We start from the raw sequence: 19,616 nt of genomic DNA, 5'->3' as shown, positions 1-19,616 counted from the left end.
AATTCAGTTTAATGTTTAAGAATTGTTCATCAAAAATCTTAGTTTTGTCATCATCAAAAAGGGGGAGATTGTAAGATCAAGTTTTGATCTAGTAGTACAACTCTATGTTTTGATGATTACAAGTTAACCTTTTGATATGAACAATTGTGGTACTCTAACGTGTTTTTCTGAGTGTGCTATTTACAGGCTCTGACCCTGACTCAATTTCACACAAATCAGAAGCACTGTGTATAAAGAGTGACCCAAGCAACGCTTTCGCATTCACCATGTTCAGTATGAACAGTGGAAAAGCTTCAGAAGATCTGAAGCTATACAAACTCTGATGAGGACTCAGTCGCTAGAAGCTCTGATGATCCAGAAGTTCTGACAACCAAGAAACACTGAAGGTTCAGATGTTCCGATGGTGTAGAAGACTCTGAAGATCCAGAAGCTGAATAGTGGAAACTCTGAAGTCCAGAAGCAAGAAACTCTGAAGGCCATGTTCTTCCCTCTGAGTTCAGAATCAGAAGATACAATGGTCAGAGGATCTGTGCTTTCCCTCTGACTCTGATCAACCGGCTTCACAAGTTCCAATATGAAGTATTCCTCTGATCAGAAGTCTCCTAGGTTAAAAGGTCAAGTCGCTATCCAAGTACAAAAGCAAGTGTACCTTCCTGACGACCTACCTAACGTTCTCAGCCACAGCAGAAGCTGGATTTTCCAGAACTGCCCTCCAACGGTAGCATTTCCCATGCAACGCTCAACCCTAATCCTTGGAGTATATATAGAGGCTGAAGATTGAAAGAAGCGGCTAGAAGAGAAGTGAATACAAGAAGCAACACACGCGCAAGATATTCAAAATATTCTAAGCTTTCTTTCATCTTGTAATTTATTTTAGTTTACACTCAGCTTATTCAGAAGCAAACCCTTGTAAACACCAACCTCAAACAGTTGTTTGATTTTTCCTTTAGGAGATCAAGGTTGATCGGATCCTAGAGAAGACTAAGAGAGTGAATCTTAGTGTGAGCTAAGTCAGTGTAATTGTTAGTCACTTGTAGGTTTCAAGTGCAGTTGTAACTCTTACCTGATTAGTGGATTGCCTTCATTCTAAGAAGGAAGAAATCACCTTAACGGGTGGACTGGAGTAGCTTGAGTGATTTATCAAGTGAACCAGGATAAAATCCTTGTGTGCTTTTCTATCTCTATCTTTTGCACTTAGTTCTCGAAAAGATTTGTTAAAATCTTTAAGGTGGTAGTTTTTGTACTGAAAACGTTATTCAAACCCCCCCTTTCTACCGTTTTTCATACCTTCACTTTGCATGACTTAAGTTTCTTTGGTAGCATGATGTTATTAGATAAAATTTGACAAAAGGGGAGATTGTTGTTACCTTGTCTTGGATTGTCTACATTTTAGCTAAGTGTTTCTGTGGCAAGATGTGGGACACGATGTTGTAGCATCTTGGATGTAACATATGTCCCTGTGGGCCTGCTGTGTGTGATTAGGTGTTTTATCTCAGAAGCATTGGATTGATCAAGTGGTTAACAAGCTAGGGTTTGTTATAAGGCTTCTGCGCGTTATATAATGGATATGCCGAGTGTGATCAAATTTATTCCAGCAGATTTGATCTAACGGTTGTTTGTGGAAGTGGTATCTTTTGTGGAAGTGGACTCTTTGTTTTAGGTGTTTTATTCCTGTTTGTGTTATAGACTCTTTGTTGCTCAAGCCCATCGAAGACAAGGTCTGAGGAACTGCTATATGTGAAAACCAAGACCTAGCTGATAGGTTACGAGTTTATGCAGTGAGAATATTAGGGTTTTCTAGTGAGTTCATACTGTGTACTTTGTGTGTAACGTAACTCTCTTAACAGCTTTTACTAAATCTGGTTAGGCTAAGAGTAGTTTGTGTGGTTTGTTTGATCATGTGATCTGTCTTTACTCTGATTGTAAGGGATCTGTTGTGTGAGAAAGTGAGAGGGGCTCTCATACTTAGGGGGATGATTAAGTAATAAGACACTATAGAAATAGGGAAAGGGGCTATGAATAGGGGCTATTCATCTAAGATCTTTTGTACTTGATTATCTGGTATAGTGGACGATCATCTTTCTCGGGTGAAAACCCTCCAGACGTAGGTGAATTTGCACCGAACTGGGTTAACAATCATGTGTGTTCTTTTGCTGTTATTTTACATTCTGTCAAAGTTGTTTTTCTGATTGTAATATGTTATGCAAGATGATATTGACATCGTGTAAAACATCTGTCCTTACGTGTGCCAGAATTTCACAATCTATCCTTAGTATTCAAGATATAACAAACACAAACAAAAGGATGAAAATAAGAAATGTTGGGCTTTCCATTCTTCCACAATTCATAAGAAGTCTTATCCAGAATATGTCTTATGGAGATTCTATTATGAATGTAACACGTTGTGTTTACTGCCTCGGCCCAGAAGTGCTTTGCCATGTTAGTTTCATGGATCATGGTTTTAGCCATCTCTTGAAGGGTACTATTCTTCCTTTCCACTACTCCCTTTTGCTGAGGAGTTCTGGGACAGAAGAAATCATGTGATATCCCATAGGTATCAACAATATTCTCAAAATCTTCATTCTCAAATTCTCCACCATGATCACTTCTGACACTGACAATCGTGCAACCCTGCTCGTTTTGCACTTGGGCAACAAAGGTAAAGAACACAAAATTGGACTCATCCTTGCGTCTTAAGAATTTTACCCATGTCCAGCGGTTGTAGTCGTTAACGATGACCATCCCATATTTCTTGCCACCTGTAGACTCAGTTTTCACCGGTCCATATAGGTCAATATGCAGAAGTTCCAACGGCTTTGAGGTGGAAACAACATTCTTTGCCTTAAAGGGGACTTTTGTAAATTTGTCTTTCCGACATACTTCACAAAGAGCATCTGAAGAATACTTCAGAATGGGCAAGCCCCTGACAAGGTCAAGCTTACTTAGCTGATAAATCTTTCCCATGCTAGCATGCCCTTGAAGGTATGAAATACACTAGAAAGGGGGGTTTGAATAGGTTTTACGTTTGAAAACTTTCTCTTTAAGAGTTTAACAAATCTTCTCGGTTTCTAAGAACAGAATATGCAAGAGAAAAAGAAAGGAGAAAAGCATACAAGTATTTTATCCTGGTTCACTTGATAAATCCCTCAAGCTAATCCAGTTCACCCGTTAAGGTGATTTCTTTCTCCGTAGAATGAAGGTAATCCACTAATCAAATATTGTTACAACTGCACTAACACCTTGCTCAGTGACTTAAAATCTAAGAACTAGCAACACTAAGATACACAAGTCTTAGTCTTCTCAAGGAATCTGACCTACCCGGTCCCTTAAGGAATTAAAAACATATTTGTAAAAGGTTTGGGTTTACAATTAGTTGCTTCTAAAGAAGTAGAAGTAAACACAATAAGAACAATGAAGAAATATTGCTAAGGTATTCGCTGGTAAGTTTCACTTGAATTTCACAATAGTTTCTTAGCCAATTTCTTCCCTCTTCAGCCTTTAAATACTCCTAGGTGTAGGTGTTGTATCCGTTGAAAGAATCTAACCGTTGGTGGGAAATTTTGGAAATTCCATAACCTGTTGTGGCTGAACCTCATAGGTAAGGCGTCAGAATAGTACACTGCTCTTGTACTATTGAAAATGACCTTTGGCTTATCCTACTTGACTTCTGATCTTTGGGGACGCTTCATGTTGGAACTTGTGAAGCAACTTGATCAGAATCACGAGGAAGCTTGGATCCTCTGACCTTCATAACTTCTGTATCTGGACCGTTCACTCAGAACTTCTAGTCTTCAAAATCATAAGCACTTTGGTCTGAGAGTCAGCTTTCTCTTGGACTTCAAAATCTTCAAGTCTTCAGCTTATGGACCGTTCGCTCAGAACTTCTGGTCTTCAGAATCTTCAGCACTTGAATCTTCAGAGCCCACATCAGAGCTTTAATCTTTAGAACATCTGAAGCATTTACTACCGTTTCGAAGAACGTAGTGATTGCAGAAGCGTTTCACTGGTCACTCTTTGGTCTTTAACATCTGATGCATACGTCTTTGGATCAGAATCAAAACCTGTTTGTCAAACACTTAAAAGACAAACGTTAGAGTACCATAATTGTTCATACACAAATATAAACTTATTATCATCAAAACATAGAGTGGTACAACCTGACCAAAACTTGGTCTTACAATCTCCCCCTTTTTGATGATGACAAAACCATGTATTTTGATGAACAATTCTTAAACAATAAACTGAATATACTCAGAGTTTAAGGTATCAGAGTTAAACTTATCCTCATATGTATAGTTTATCGAGCTCCTTCTGAATCCAAGTTTGGAGCTTGATTCTGAACTAAGCTCCCCCTGAATCTATGCTTTAATGAAACCGTTAGAATAGTCTAGATTCTGAGCTAAAGTTGAGATATGTGATTAGAGCGATATCAAATTTGAGCAATATATAAATAGTTGACATATGAAATAAGCAATGTAATTGTATCAGTACTATTCAGAATTATAATTGATCAGAGCTTATAATCACTTCAGAAGAAGTGAAATGTATTCCATGTTGTTGCCTCATGAAAGATCTATAGTTATAACAATTGATCACTTAATCTCCAAAACTTTTAACTTATCAAAAACATAGGTTGTACTCCACCTTTTTGTCATAAGCAAAAAGAGTGTGAAAAACTTAGCTTTGAAAACAGAAGTACTAGGTACTCCCCCTGGTTAAGGTAAATAGAACAGAAAAACTAAGTTCACAAGAGATAAGATAAGCAAAAGAAATAAAGGGATCAGATGCAAAACTGATATATTTAGATAAAATAAAAAAATAAAGACTTAAGAAACAAGAAGAAAATAGAAAAATAATTCCTAAGGGACTAAGGCTTAGGATCTGTGTTAGGAAACTTCTTCATAAACCATTCCATCATCCTAGTAAGACGTTGATTGACAATTGTTTGTTCCTCAATATGCATCTGGAAATGGTCGAGTCTAGAGACTATTGCAGAAAGATCTAATGCAACCAGAGCAGAAGGTACGGCTTGAGAAGAAGGTGTAGCCTGATCAGAACTTGTCACAACCTCAGAGCCAGAAGCAAGTGCCTGTGCTTTCAGAGCAGCAGCTTCAGCTTCTAACTTAGTAGCTCTTTCTAGAGCTTCCAGTCGTGTAGCTTCTTTCTTTGCCGCTTCAACCCTTGCAGGTTCAACTCTTTCAGCAACAACTCTTGCAAGTTCTTCAGCTTTAGCTTCTAATTTCTCAGCTTGTAATATTTCAGCCTCGGCTTTTGCTTTCTGAGCAACTTCTTCTCTCTTTCTGGTTTCTGGAGTGTTTTTGGGAGATAAAGGTTCAGGTTGTGGTGCAATGATAGTTGTGACGGTTGTAGCAGTGGTTGAAATGGCAGATGAGGTTAAGGGAGTGTAAAGGGGAATGAGAGGTGCAGTGAAGGGAGGGAGTGCTTGTGTGGGGGCAGAGGTTGGAATTGCATCAACATCAATAACAATGGAAGAGGCAGGAGAAGTAACAACAATCTTAGTTGACTCCTTTGCAGAAGCTCTGGTGATCCTAGGAGCTCGATTTTGAGTCAGAGGAAGATTAACTGCCTTGGTTTATGCCTTGGTCTTTTTCGGCTTCTTATCAGATTCAGAATCTGAATCATCCCATTTCTGCTTCCGGGAAGGAACATCTTCATCAGGGATTCCTTCTGGAAGTTTTCTGAAGAATTCCTCCACATCCACTTCATAGCCTTCTTCTCTCATCATATTCAGACAGTGAAGGATAGCAACCTTATCGTCCTGCTTGGTCCACAAGGGATAATCATCAACAAGAATCCTTCGTTGAATGATATCCTCTGGAGAATCATCAGAAGGAGGAACCACAACTGTCTTCACAATCTTCATTTTCTTCAAGTTCTTGGCATTGAAGGCATCTGCAGAAGTTGTGGTCATATCTTCTGTGCATCCCAGTATCAATCAAATCTTACACCAAGCCACTCTCCACGAAGACGTCGGAAAGAAGCTTGCGAAAGGGAATGTAAGATATCACCATCTTCTTCTCAGAAGCTGTAGTTCTGGACTTCCTTAGGCACTCCTTCAGATAGGTAAAGATGAAGAATGGAAGACACAGTTGCGTCTTCTGCTTGATGAAATAGATCATCACCTTCTAAGTGGAGTTGATATAATCTGAGAAGCTTGTTAGAGTCCTTGGGTTGATGCAGGAGATAATGATCTCGTGCCATACCCTCAGATTTGAATTAAGATCACTAGACTTGTACTCGGTCTTCTTCCTTTCTCAGTTGACAAACAGTTCCTGGCTGACTGTTGTCCTCATTCTAGACATCCTATTATCAACTTTCTGTAATCGCTTCCCTTTAGCCAATTCCATTCTTAGAAGTAGAGTGATGAACTTCTCAGAAATGACTATTCTCCTCCCCAGAACATGCGAGACAACATGGTAGTCATCGCACTCAGCATGTTTACAGAATTCTTTAACAAGTTTCTCATAAACATGTCCAAATAACCTATCAAAATAGCTCTTCCAACCTTGAGCCATCATCTCAGTTCAGATATCTACCCCATTTGCAGCTAAGTTGTCAAAATCCACTTTTTAATTCCTTGAGAACGGTGAGTTCTTCCACATTGAAGTTGCAGTGAAAAACAACTTCCCTTTTTGTGATAGGAATCACTTCTTCTTGATCTTGCATGTCAATTTCTTCTTGCTGTTGCTCTTGTTGTTGCTTCTGAGTTCTGGGTTGAGCTTGAACTCTAGGTGCAGAGTGCCCGATAGCGAGAAACACAACCATGGTAGGAAATTGAGAGCTTCTTTCAGAAGCAGCCTTTTGTGCCCTTTCTTCAGCGAGGAACTCAGCCATATGTTCAAGTGATGCTTGTTCTTGAGGATCGGCGGAGTTAATGTGAGACATGATGAAGAAATCTGGGCTTTGGGTGAAGAGGGATGAAGAACAAGAGAGAGAACGGAGAGAATTGCAAACACTTAGGGTTTTGAGAAATTCAAGCGAGTGAATGAAGTGATGGGAACGTGTGTCTGAACGTTGGTAAGTAGTGATTTGAAAGGCAATCGTTGAGTAGATTAAAAACCAAACGCCAAAAGGTAAAAATCAACGGCCAGAAATTAATGTAGTAATAATAAGCAATAAATACACAAAACATGCGGTGGAGAATTAAGTAGATGTAATCATTATAACATAAATTCCCAAGAAGCACAAGGAACGAGGCATCAAAAAAATTGATACGCATTTGATGTCTTATCCAAAATGGAATACCAATGGGTTCTCATCTTCTGATTTAGTTACCTTTTGAACTAGACAACTTCTGATGAAAAGTAGAAGTATCATAGTCAGAGGTTCTGAACTAATCTTCATACTGGACACTAGTCAATATTCAGATTCTTCAGAATAAACTTAAATCTACCTTCTGCTAAGGGTTTTGTGAAGATATCTGCCCATTGATGGTCAGTATCCACAAACTTCAGAAGAAGTACGCCCTTCTTAACATAATCTCTAATAAAGTGATACTTTACCTCAATGTGTTTGGCCCTTGAGTGTAAGAAAGGACTTTTACTTAGAGAGATAGCAGTAGTGTTGTTACAATAGATTGGGATATTTCTCTCAAAGATTTGAAAATCTTCCAACTGATGTTTCATCCAGAGCATCTGAGTGCTACAAATAGTTGCTGAGATATATTCTGCCTCTACAGTAGATAGTGTCATTGTAGATTGCCTCTTGCTTGCCCATGAAACTAAGTTACTTCCCAGAAATTGACAATTTTCAGAAGTACTTTTCCTTTCAGTTCTATCTCCAGCATAATCAGCATCACAATAACCTGAAAGCTTATACCCTGATGTCTTTTTATACATTAAGCCTAGGTTAGTTGAACCTTTCAGATATTTGAGAATTCTCTTAACAACAGTTAAGTGAGTTTCTCTAGGATCTGATTGGAAACGAGGACATAGATGTACACTAAACAGAATATCTGGCCTGGATACAGTCAGATAGAGAAGAGAGCCTATCATACCACGATAGAGCTTCTGACAATCCTTTGAACTTGTATCTGCTTTCTCCAGAATGCATGTTGGGTGCATTGGTGTCTTCGCTGGAGTACATTCTGACATGTTGAACTTCTTCAGAAGTTCTTTAATATATTTACTTTGATGAATGTTTGTTGCTTCTGATGTTGATCTACTTGAATACCCAGAACATACTTGAGTTCTCCCATCATACTCATTTCAAATTCAGCCTGCATTAACTTAGAAAATTCCTTGCAAAGAGAGGGATTAGCAAAGCCAAATATAATATAATCAACATAAATTTGCACAATCAGAATATCATCTTTGTAAGATTTGCAAAAGAGAGTTGTATCAACTTTACCCCTCACAAACTCATTTTCCAGGAGAAATGAGCTAAGTCTCTCATACCAAGCTCTTGGAGCTTGCTTCAAACCATTGAAAGATTTCTTCTACTTGAAGACACAGTCAGGAAGTTTAGCATCTTCAAACCCAGGGGGTTGATGAACATACACTTCTTCAGAAATGTAATTGTTGAGGAACGCACTCTTAGCATCCATTTGGTGAAGATTAATGTTGTGATTCACAGAAAATGAAATCAACAACCTTATAGCTTCTAACCTTGCTACAGCAGCAAAGGTCTCAATGTAGTCTATGCCTTCTTGTTGACTGTAGCCTTGTGAAACAAGTCTTGCCTTGTTTCTGACAACTTCAACCTTCTATTGAGTTTGTTTCTGAAGACCCACTTCGTTCCAATCACATGAACATCTTCGGGTTTCTGGACAAGATTTCAAACATCATTCTTTGTGAATTGATTCAGTTCTTCTTCCATAGCCATATCCAATCTCTGTCTTGAAGAGCTTCATCAATAGAAGTTGGCTCAATCAGAGAGACAAAACCCTTTAAGCTCAGAAGAGTCTTTTCAGAAGGTCTGAAAGCTGATCTGGTTCTGACTGGTTCATCTTTATTTCCCATAATCAATTCTTTAGGATGAAATGCTATTACTCCACTCTTCTTCTGATGAGGTGGATCAAAAGTTGTAGCAGCATCTTCTGATGTTGTTGCTTTTGGTTCAACAACTTCTGAATCTTGGTCCTTATCTGAAATGGTTATGCTCATATCTGCAAACTTTTCAGATAGCTTTGACTTGTCAGAGTCAAGCTTGTCATCAAATCTAACATGAATAGATTCTTCAATAGTTCCAGATTCAATATTGTAATTTCTATAACCCTTAGAACGTTCAAAATATCCTAGCAGATAGCATTTCAAAGACTTAGAATCAAATTTATGCAAACTATCCTTAGTATTCAATAGCAAACAAAACCAAAGGATGAAAGTCAGAAATATTGGGCTTTGTATTCTTCCACAATTCATAAGGAGTCTTATTCAAAATTGGTCTTATGGAGATCCTGTTCTGAATATAACACGCTGTGTTTACTGCCTCGGCCCAGAAGTGCTTTGCCATGTCAGTTTCTTGGATCATGGTTCTAGCCATCTCTTGAAGTGTCCTATTCTTCCTTTCCACTACTCCCTTCTGTTGAGGAGTTCTGGGACATGAGAAATCATGTGATATCCTATAGGTATCAACAATATTCTCAAAATCTTCATTCTCAAATTCTCCACCATGATCACTTCTAACATTGACAATCCTGCAACCCTTCTCGTTTTGCACTTGGGCAACAAAGGTAGAGAACACATAATTCGACTCATCCTTGCGTCTTATGAACTTTACCCATGTCCAACGGCTATAGTCGTCAACGATGACCACCCCATATTTCTTGCCACCTATATGTTGGGTCCAGGTGGGCCAGCATCCTGCCTGCAGGTAGCATTCGAAACGGGGCGCTGTCTGCTACGCTATAAGAAATAACGTTGCGCCCTCACTAACACCAATTGGTTTTGGCGTAGTGGTAAGCGCGTGATCCTACAATTGGTATCAGAGCCAGGTCCCGTGTTCGAATCCCACGGAAGGCATGTTGTGCAGCTAGTTTGGCTGGCAGGTGCTGGGGGGGGATTGTTGGGTCCAGGTGGGCCAGCATCCTGCCTGCAGGTAGCATTCGAAACGGGGCGCTGTCTGCTACGCTATAAGAAATAACGTTGCGCCCTCACTAATACCAATTGGTTTTGGCGTAGTGGTAAGCGCGTGATCCTACACTATAGACTATGTTTTCACCGCCTATAGGCTAAGTTTTCACCGGTCCAAATAGGTCAATATGCAGAAGTTCCAAGGGCTTTGAGGTGGAAACAACATTCTTTGCCATAAAGGGGACTTTTGTAAATTGCCTTTCTGACATGCTTCTCAAAGAGAATATGAAGAATACTTTAGACTGGGCAAGCCCCTGACAAGCTCAAGCTTACTTAGATGAGAAACCTTTCTCATGCTAGCATATCCTAAACGTCTATGCCATACCCATTGCTCCTCATTAACAGAAAGAAGGAACTTTACTTTTTGAGTTTCCAACATAGATAATCTGATCTTACAGATGTTGTTCCACCTCTTGTTGTTGAATAGACTAGAGCCATCAATCTGACTTACAACCCTACGGGACTTTTGATTGAAAATAATGTTAGCTAATTGACTTATTGACAATAAGTTATGCATTAAACCATCAACTAACAAAACATTATCAATGCATGGGCTCTTACCGATACCTATGGTTTCAGAACCAACGATCTTACCCTTCTCGTTGCCTCCAAAATGAACTTCACCTCTAGGTTTAATTTTTAGGTCTTGGAACATACGCTTTTCGTCCGTCATGTGTCGTGAGCATCCACTGTCCAAATACCATGATTGATGTTTCAGTGGAGCGATCAAGGATATCTGCAACATATAAAATCCTTTCCTTAGGTACCCACTTTCTGGGTCCTTTCTTGTTAGTTACCCCAGAAGTTCTGATAACTTTGGGTCTTTCAACATGATAATATAAAGGAATTTTAGCATGATATTTTGACATAGAAAATGTTCCTTTCTTAAGAGGTGGTGGAGCAACTTCAGAAGATGATGGTTCAGGTATAATGGTAACAGAAGGTACAAAATGTTCATAAAGAGATTTTGGTTTAGGCATAGGAGGCTCTTTTCTACTAGGTCTAGAATAGCCAATACCGTTCATCTCATTTCTGCTAACGCCGTTGATCATTGAAGCTATTAAGCTTCTGTCTCTTCTTTTAGCTAGGAATCTCTGAAAAGATTTTTCATAGTTGGTTTCATTCTTATCATCAGAAGTACTAGATGTAATAACTTCTTCTAACTTAGAAATTTGATTTTTAAGAACAGAGTTAGAATTAACTAAAGAGAAGTTGTTTTCATTCAGATCAGAAACGGTTTTCTCATTCTTAGCAGTAACTTCTGAAGCAGGAATAAAATCCTTTTTCAAACGTTTATGCTTGGTCATAAGAGAATCATATTTACCCATAATTTCAGACAAAGTAGTTTTAAGTTCAGACAATGAAAAGGATGCGAATACCTCATTTTCGTCTTGTGGACTAACTGTGTTGGTCTCCACGTGATAACCATGATTTAGTCATGGGATAAAGATTGACTGTGTTGGTCTCCCTGAGAACTTGTGGATTGACTGTGTTGGTCTCCACGCAATTTGGGTCGACTGTGTTGGTCCCCAAGAGATTGTTCATCTGTGGATGATCGGGATTGGATCCAAGGTGTTGAGGTGGTTATGTGATGGTGAGGACCTTAGTCTAACTGAACCTTAGGGTTGCTAACTCTAGAGATGAGTATTTGAGACCGCTATTTAATCTTATGGTTATTGTGTATTTCTTTATATGTGACTGATGCACGGGAACTGGCCCTCTATTATCTGTTATTTGTTTGTTCTGGGGGGGGGGGGGCTTATGACTCTGACAAGGAATGCGGTGCATTCGTGGGAACTGACACTCCGTGATGAGCAAAAGGACGAGGCTTGGGTGACCGACGCTGTAACACCCCGATTTCCAGGTGTCACTTTAGTAACCAAAAAATAAACTTTCGCGGAAAAACAGGTAATTTTTTTTTTCGATTGATTCCTTTTAATCAAAGCAATATAAAATAACAACATAACCCAACCACTAACTAACCAATGTACATCAAATATAGACATGTACAGCCTCAGCTGCACTTCCACGTCACGCGCACTCGTAGTGACTCCAAAATAGTGTGCCCGTAGGCAAATATATACAGACCCAGAAGTGTGAGTAAGAAAGTTTACAAGTACAACCCACTAGGAGAAAGTCGGCCTCAAAATGGCCTAAGCAAAGACCCCTATGGTCCGACTGACTCACTGTGATCCCTCAGTAAGAGAACCACACAAAAGCCATGCGTCGAGAACCTACCCTGTCCCAAAAGCAAAACGAATCAGAGCTATTACAGTAACAACCAACTCAAAAGACTCTAACCACCCATATCCCACACTACTATCATCGACCCTCCCTCGATCAGGCATGAAGTCCGGGTCCTCGTCGAAAGCTTTAGTAATAGTCCTTTCGCTCTGGGTCTTTCCCGCACAACGAATCATCACGAACCGGCTGACGGACGCCTGACAGCAGGCCGACCGCCCAAACACAAACATACCAACAAAGCCAAGGTGCGAGGGTCAACTTACAGAATACAATAGATATACAATCAACATGCGATAAAGGGGTATATATATTTATATGTTGTATATATACATATAAGTTATGTATTGCCTACCCTAAGGTATATACATAGCATGTTATCGAATCTCTTACACAATTCAATCGTCAAAGCACATAACGATGTTTATCAACATCAAATCATAATAAGATGCATTGTGTCAATACAGAATATGCTGACACAAACCCGAATAACGTCACTCTGCTCGGCGACGGAACAAATCAACAACGTCACTCTGCTTGGCGACGGGACAAACCAACAACGTCACTCTGCTTGGCGACGGAACAAATCAACGACGTCACTCTGCTTGGCGACGGGACAAACCAACGGTATTGCCACTTATAGGTTGGGCACCTCGAGACGGTCGTAACACTGGCCTCGTGTTTAACCATTTCTGCTCGGGCGTCGCTTATCACCTTTGGCTATAGTCAAGACGGTACAAACTCTACATGGTTTGACCATTTCTGCTTGCTATGCCGAACATCAACAGGCACGATACAACTCTACATGGATGATCGTTACCTCCTGTTGTGCCAGGTATAGTCGGGACCGATTCAACTCTGCATGGCTGATCGTTACTTCCTGCTATACCGAAGTACTCTGCTTAACACTTCGTCGCGTATATGCACGTGTGCAATATGATTATCAAAACCACGACTCATCCTCACCACATAAGTGTTTAGCTTCAAACCCAAGAGTTAGTGTCGGTCAATACAACACAACTCGGAGTTAGTTTCGGTCAATACAACACAACTCCCACCACAAAACCCACAAACAAAACCCAGAGTCTGTGCCGGTCAATACAGCACGACTCGAACAACACTCCCAAGAGTACTAGAGTACTCGGTGACTTTCAATCATCACCATAGCTCACCTTAGTGGCTTTCCCAATTCCAATAACCCTCCAAACCCACAACAAGGTCGACTTTTCCCCGTCTTTCGCAATTATTTTCTCCTTTAGTTCTCCTATAATTATTCGTTTAGTAAAAACGTTTCGAATTGTATTAGTCAAGTTATGAGTTTACTTCTCAAATTCTAAGTCTCCCAAAGTCTCTAGTTTTCGAAATTCTAATCATTCTAAGTTTTCCAAAACCTTCCAAAAGAAGTTTCCCGAGGAAAGTCTAAGTATTCAAACGAATCCCAACAAATGGCTAAGTCTCAAACCCCTCGTTTGAACTTGCCTTGGTTGTTCATCCAACCCGAAATGTCAAAGATCACCAGATCAATGAATCTCCACTCCGAAGTTGCGTCAAAACGCTCAATCCAACAAAAGCACAACATCACAAGTTATGGAAAACATCATAACAACAACTCATCATCATAAACAACATCAGATAAAGCATAAGTCGAATTTATCGACGCCTATCATGCAATCATAGCTAATATAGTAAGTTGCCCTAGCCTCGAGCTGCTCCAGTCTCGCAAGCAAAGGCTCCTTCACTCAATTGCTTTGAAGTTCCTAAAGTCCCTTCAACTGAACCTCGGAGAAAACAAAGCAGAATCCAAACAAAATCGATTAGTTCGATCGCAATACAATACATAAACGATAGACAAAGCATTAAAGCTTCAGAATACGACATCCAAGTACGAAAAGACAAGTTTTCGAAACCGAAAAACTCCCCCTATAGGAAATAGCCCACGGCCTCAAAGGAAAAAGAGCTCCGGCCCTTTTTCTTCGATCAAATCAATTCACAAGGTAGTTTTAGGGTAAAACTAAGGCAAAGAAACTGTCGGAACAATTTTCGGACAATCGGGTCGAAATACGGCTATCTAGGGGCATTTTGGTCCAAAATAAAAGCTCAAAACCTCAAAGTTATCAGTTCTGAAAACAAATTTGACAGCAATGATCCTAACGACATCCGTGACAACAAATCCTAAAGGCACGAAGTCAGATTATGACTTTTCGACAATAAAGTTTCGAAATGTGAGACAAATAGGTTTTGAAACAGTTTTTCAGATCCTGGACAGCTCGATCGCAATCGGCGATTACTGACAGAGGTTTTAGACTCTTGGGAACGTAGGGAAGATAACCCAAGCAAGAAATCAGAGAAAACGGACAGTTTTACAAAAAGCTCAAATCTGTGAGCACAGAAACGACTTTAGAAACGCAACAGAAACAGTAATCAGAGGTAGGAATCATGCTAGTTACCTCAATACCTAGAAGTAGGGACGAACTGCGCGAAGATCGGTCGAGTTTTCGCGAAAATCTCCTCTCCCTCTCTTCTCCCTAACTCACGGCCCTCTTTGGTGGAAAATGAAGATATTTTTGCTTTTTCGCCTATTTATAGGCGGGTGAAATCGCGGGAAAATGAAAATTTCGCGATTCCGATTTTTGCAGCACGTTCACCGAGAAATTCTAAGAGAGATTCTGGCGTCAGAATTCCCGAACTCAAAACAAATACCTAAGATTTGGGAAAAACGATATCTAAAATCCCAAAAGCGATGTAAGTTAATCTAACCCGAAAAACTACTTTTTGCTGTGATGCTCAAACGACAAAACTTCCTACTAAAGAAAGATTGGAAATGTCGAAACAAATCTGGCAACACGGACGGAAACTTCGTTAGAAGTCCCGAATAGAAAAAGTCTTCATCCATCGCTCGAAACTAGGGTTTCGAAGCAAAGAAATTAGCGTCGTCGGACTTCTGAAAAGTAAATACTATCATGCGTACAGTCCAGAGTTCCGAAATGAAACGCTGGTCGAAGGAAAAATAAAGAGAATCTTTAAATTTTCCAAGGATTCGAAATCTCACTTAAAACGTTGCTCTAAAGCGAAATTAGCCTATTCTGGACACGCTCGCCATAAGGCAGGTGTGCAGACGGCTCGCACTAATTCCTAAAACGACTACGCAACATTCCTCAAGCAATTCCTGAACTTTCTTCTTCATAAATCTTTCTCAAACATCAAACTCCTGTCACGCTTACACTGATTCTACGCGTGAGTCGGGAATTAACTTGTTCTAAAATTCCAGGTCTTACAGACGCGCACCAAGTCCGCCAGATTGACGTCGGCTGTAACGCCCCGATTTCTCGAGTGTTACACAGTAACTAATTAACCAATTTTCGTAAAGAGTTTTCGTCGATTCACTTATTAATCTTGAACTAATGATAAAAGTTCAATTTTACAAAATTCTCAAAACTTAACCATTTCAAACTTGCGGAAATAATCATCAACGTAAACCTCAAACTTTATTAATCATTGAAAAGAGTATGAAATAAATATCCGGAAGAAAACTTCAAAGTAAATTACATCAAGTTAAACTATCTCAACTAAAATAAAGTAATGGTTCAATACTTCCAAAACTCGGTACTCTCAACCCAAAAGAAAAATGGATGTCTCACAACCCAACCATATCCTTGGCCCCTTCCTCTTTATCTTCTTCCTCTTCATCAGAAGTGTAGTCGTCATCCGGTAGTGGCTCGTCACGTAGCATCAACTCCCAAGAATGAGTCGTCGCCATTATCTTCACGACCATCTAACCCCCCCAAATAAACACATAGCAAACAAGCAGGGTCAGGTCCAACAAAAGAATGATAATGACAAAATCAACAACAACATATATAATATAAGTACATTATATGTCTTTTATGGGAAAGAGTCAGTTACTAACGGAATCTCACTTCACACAACCCACCAAAACTTCCATGGCCATCTTCGTGCTTCCGCAGAGGCACGGTTATCACGGTGACCGCAGTCAACCAATTCACGTGGAGCCGCAATGATCCACAAAAGTTCACGGTGACCGCAGTCAACCAAATCACGTGAAGCCAAACCGGCCCACAAGGTTCACGGGAGACCGCAGTCAACCCAAATAACTCCCTCGCGTGCAAGGTACCATCGTTCTCATGGTCCATAGTCTCTCACTAGACCTATGTCCAATAAAATTTCATTCACAATCTTCTTGCAAGCGAGTTAATTACGCGTTTCTCTTTGTTTAAGTCTCTAAAGTCAACCTAGATTCTTACATCAACATCGCATAAATATAACAATTAAACGATCACAGACACATCGGGAATTACAGCTAGATGAGCGACCCTTTGAACAATTTCCAATAATATCACAATTCACATAAGGCATAGCATAAACTTACACTTACGCATGGCACATCATGGCATAAATTATCAAATAAGGGTACATAAGGCTTATGCAGGGAAAACAACACATTTATGCAACTTAGCTTTTTGGACAGCAGAAACAACGTTCATTGAAACTGGTCTACAGAATGCGTCCTCCAACAAAAAATCATGTATAATATCTTTCTGGAAAGCTATTTTAAATATCTACAACTCTCTAGTTAAAATCATTTTTATTTGAGCCCCAGAATTAGGTGATATTACTCCTTAAAGTTTCTGTCCGACACAGGGAAAAACAGCAGGTATGACAGTTACCCAAAACGACCTACAACACACAATACTAGACCAAAATTTATGATCTTTATATGTCTAGAAAGATCTTTCGAAGATCTACAATTTGTATGTTAATCATTTCTTTATTTGGAGACCAGAAACAAGTGAAAATAGGACCTGTAGTTTACTGTCCAGCACAGAAATCTGACAGAGAATGCATTTGCCATCAATTTCGTTTTAGCCACTCTATTCTAAGGGTTCTAAGTCATCTACCAGCATCAAATATAGTAACATGTTCACAGTGTAACCCAATATCACATGGAAAAAGTCCAGCACACATTGCATATTCAAAACCTCAAGCACATCAATCAAGTTCATACATAAAATCATGTCAAAGCATGGCAAGAATCATAATTTTTCCAAGAAAACTCATGATATAACCCCTATTCTACCCAAAAGATCCTAAGACCAGCCCTTACCTTGGGTTCTTGGTCTGAAAAAGGAGAAAAGATTGCAGGTTCAGAGCTCAGTAGCTTGCTGTCCTCGTCCCTCTCTTCCCTCCTACTCGAGCTCTCTCTCGGGCGCGCACAAGGTGGCGGTGGTGGCTTGGTCGACGGCGGCTAAGGGTGCAAAGGAAGGTTTCTCCCACTCTCATCCTCTTCTGTTTTCTTACGTAAAGAGTGCTCTAGGTTTCTGTTTCTGATATGGAGAAAAGAAACAAGTTTCCCCCCCCTTTACCCCTCTTGAACCCGCAACACACACAACCTAGTGGGCTAGGGTTTCAATTTTCTTTTCAAGCTCGAACCATGCCCAAGCCCTTGACCCATCAATTTAGTTCTTAATCTGGTCTAAACTCAATTAAAACCCAAGTCCTTTTATGTAAAAACAGAAGCAAAATCGGAATTAAAATAAAAACTCCTCAACTAGTTCGCTGGTACTGTACAGCCTGAACGACAATCACTAAAATGCGAATATCTCGAGCTACAGAGGTCGGAATGACCTGATTCCACTTCGAGAATTTTCTAGACTTAACGGGCTACAAAGCTCATGAAGAAAGTTTTCCCAAATGAAGTCGTTAAGACCCTCTAAAAATTCGCACAACTTGACAGTTCTAATCTGCCCGTTATCAAACATTAGCTAAAACTCCAATTTTATTCAATCTTTCATAAAATTGTTCCAAATTGAACTTAGGGCCTTACATCGGCAATGCTACCCTTCAATGCACCGACAAAAAGGGAGAATGGATCGAATCTTAGCTGCTGAATGAGAAGGTGCAACTACCATTCGCACCCTATCGTTTTCAAGTACCCTCGGATTTGGAATCGGAGTACTCTTCCAACTTAGTATCTGAGCCGGAGTCGGATCCGTCTGAGGAAATGTCCGTAGAGAAGAAGGAACCTTTAGAGGAACCCGAGAAGATGCTGGAGACTGTGCCGGAAAAAGAGGAGCTTCCACCTGTGCAAGGGGAGCCTTGGAACTGGGCGAACCCATCTGACGACGAATAGAGGGCTAGGAGTTTCCACGTCTTGGTGACACCTCAGTACTACACAGGGAAGGGCGAAATCTACCGAGGTCTAAGGAACTATCTGCTGAAGAAGTTCACCGACGAGCCGATACAGGATGATGACTTTACTTCCGAGGAAGAGGACGAAGAAGGAGAAGAGGAAGAGAACGTAGAACAGGGTTTTGGGCTGAGGGATATCTGTTTTCTGTTTGGGTTGATAGTTTTCAAGTTTGGGGGCATTGAACATTATATTTTCCTTTAGTTTGAAATATTCGGAAGTTTTGATGTAATTTACTTTAATTCAGACCTATGTTCATACTTTATCTCGGATGGTTTATTTTAAAAGGTTTGCAATATTTGTTACTTCCGCGAGTTTTGAAAAGGTTCATGTTCAAGATTTTTCGTAAAATGAACATCTTCATTAATTCAAGATTAATAATTGAACCAACGAAAATTCTTTATGAAATTTATGAAGATTTGGTTACTGTGCGACACTCAAGTTTTGATCAGTGGTTGCATCTCTATATTTTGATGATTACAATTAAGGTTTGTGATGATGAACAGTTGTGGTACCCTAACGTTTGTCTTTTTAGTTGTGACAAACAGGTTCTGAATCTGATCCAAGCCTATTTATTCAGAAGAAGAAGAACCAAGGGATACTAAAAAGAGAGCTCTAAAGCGTACCATGTTCGTTCAGAACAGTGGCAAATCCTTCAGAAGTTCTGAAGATACAGGCTCTCAAGAGGTTCTGAAGAACCAGAGTCAGAAGTTCTGAAGACCAGATGTTCCAGAGGAACGGTCCAGAAGTAGAAGACTCAAGTTCTGAAGACCTGCAAGAAGTTGGTTCTGAAGACCCAAGCTATTCTAGCTCTGACGTTCAGAAGTTCTGAGGAACTTGTTCAGAAGCAGAAGTTGCAAAGTCAGAAGAATCACAAGCTTTAATCTGGCGATGATCAGAAGCTTCACCAACGTTCATCTGAAGCACTACAGATCACAAGTCAACTGGTGAAAGGACAGGTCGCTATCATAGTACAACATCGTACAAGTCTCAGTCTGTCCGCCACCTACCTTGTTCAGCCTAGCAGTCTGATATTACAAGATTGCCATTCCAACGGATAAAACCCTAGCAACGGCTAC

The 19,616-nt window shown here is 40.0% G+C and overlaps 1 long non-coding RNA gene across 1 annotated transcript; it reads right to left on the bottom strand.

Moving 5' to 3' along the window:
- Nucleotides 1–15,792: 15,792 nt before the first annotated feature.
- On the bottom strand, nucleotides 15,793–17,663 carry LOC130735370 (uncharacterized). Its single transcript, XR_009018418.1, has 2 exons — nucleotides 17,455–17,663; nucleotides 15,793–16,104 (listed from the first exon to the last, which is right to left on the bottom strand). It is a non-coding gene; the product is annotated as an uncharacterized LOC130735370 (long non-coding RNA).
- Nucleotides 17,664–19,616: the final 1,953 nt, after the last annotated feature.

This window comes from Lotus japonicus, chromosome 2 (genome assembly GCF_012489685.1).
Source record: "Lotus japonicus ecotype B-129 chromosome 2, LjGifu_v1.2".
Classification (NCBI taxonomy): domain Eukaryota; kingdom Viridiplantae; phylum Streptophyta; class Magnoliopsida; order Fabales; family Fabaceae; genus Lotus; species Lotus japonicus.
Note: the sequence above shows the minus strand (reverse complement) of the source record. Positions and strands in the feature narration are given on the sequence as shown.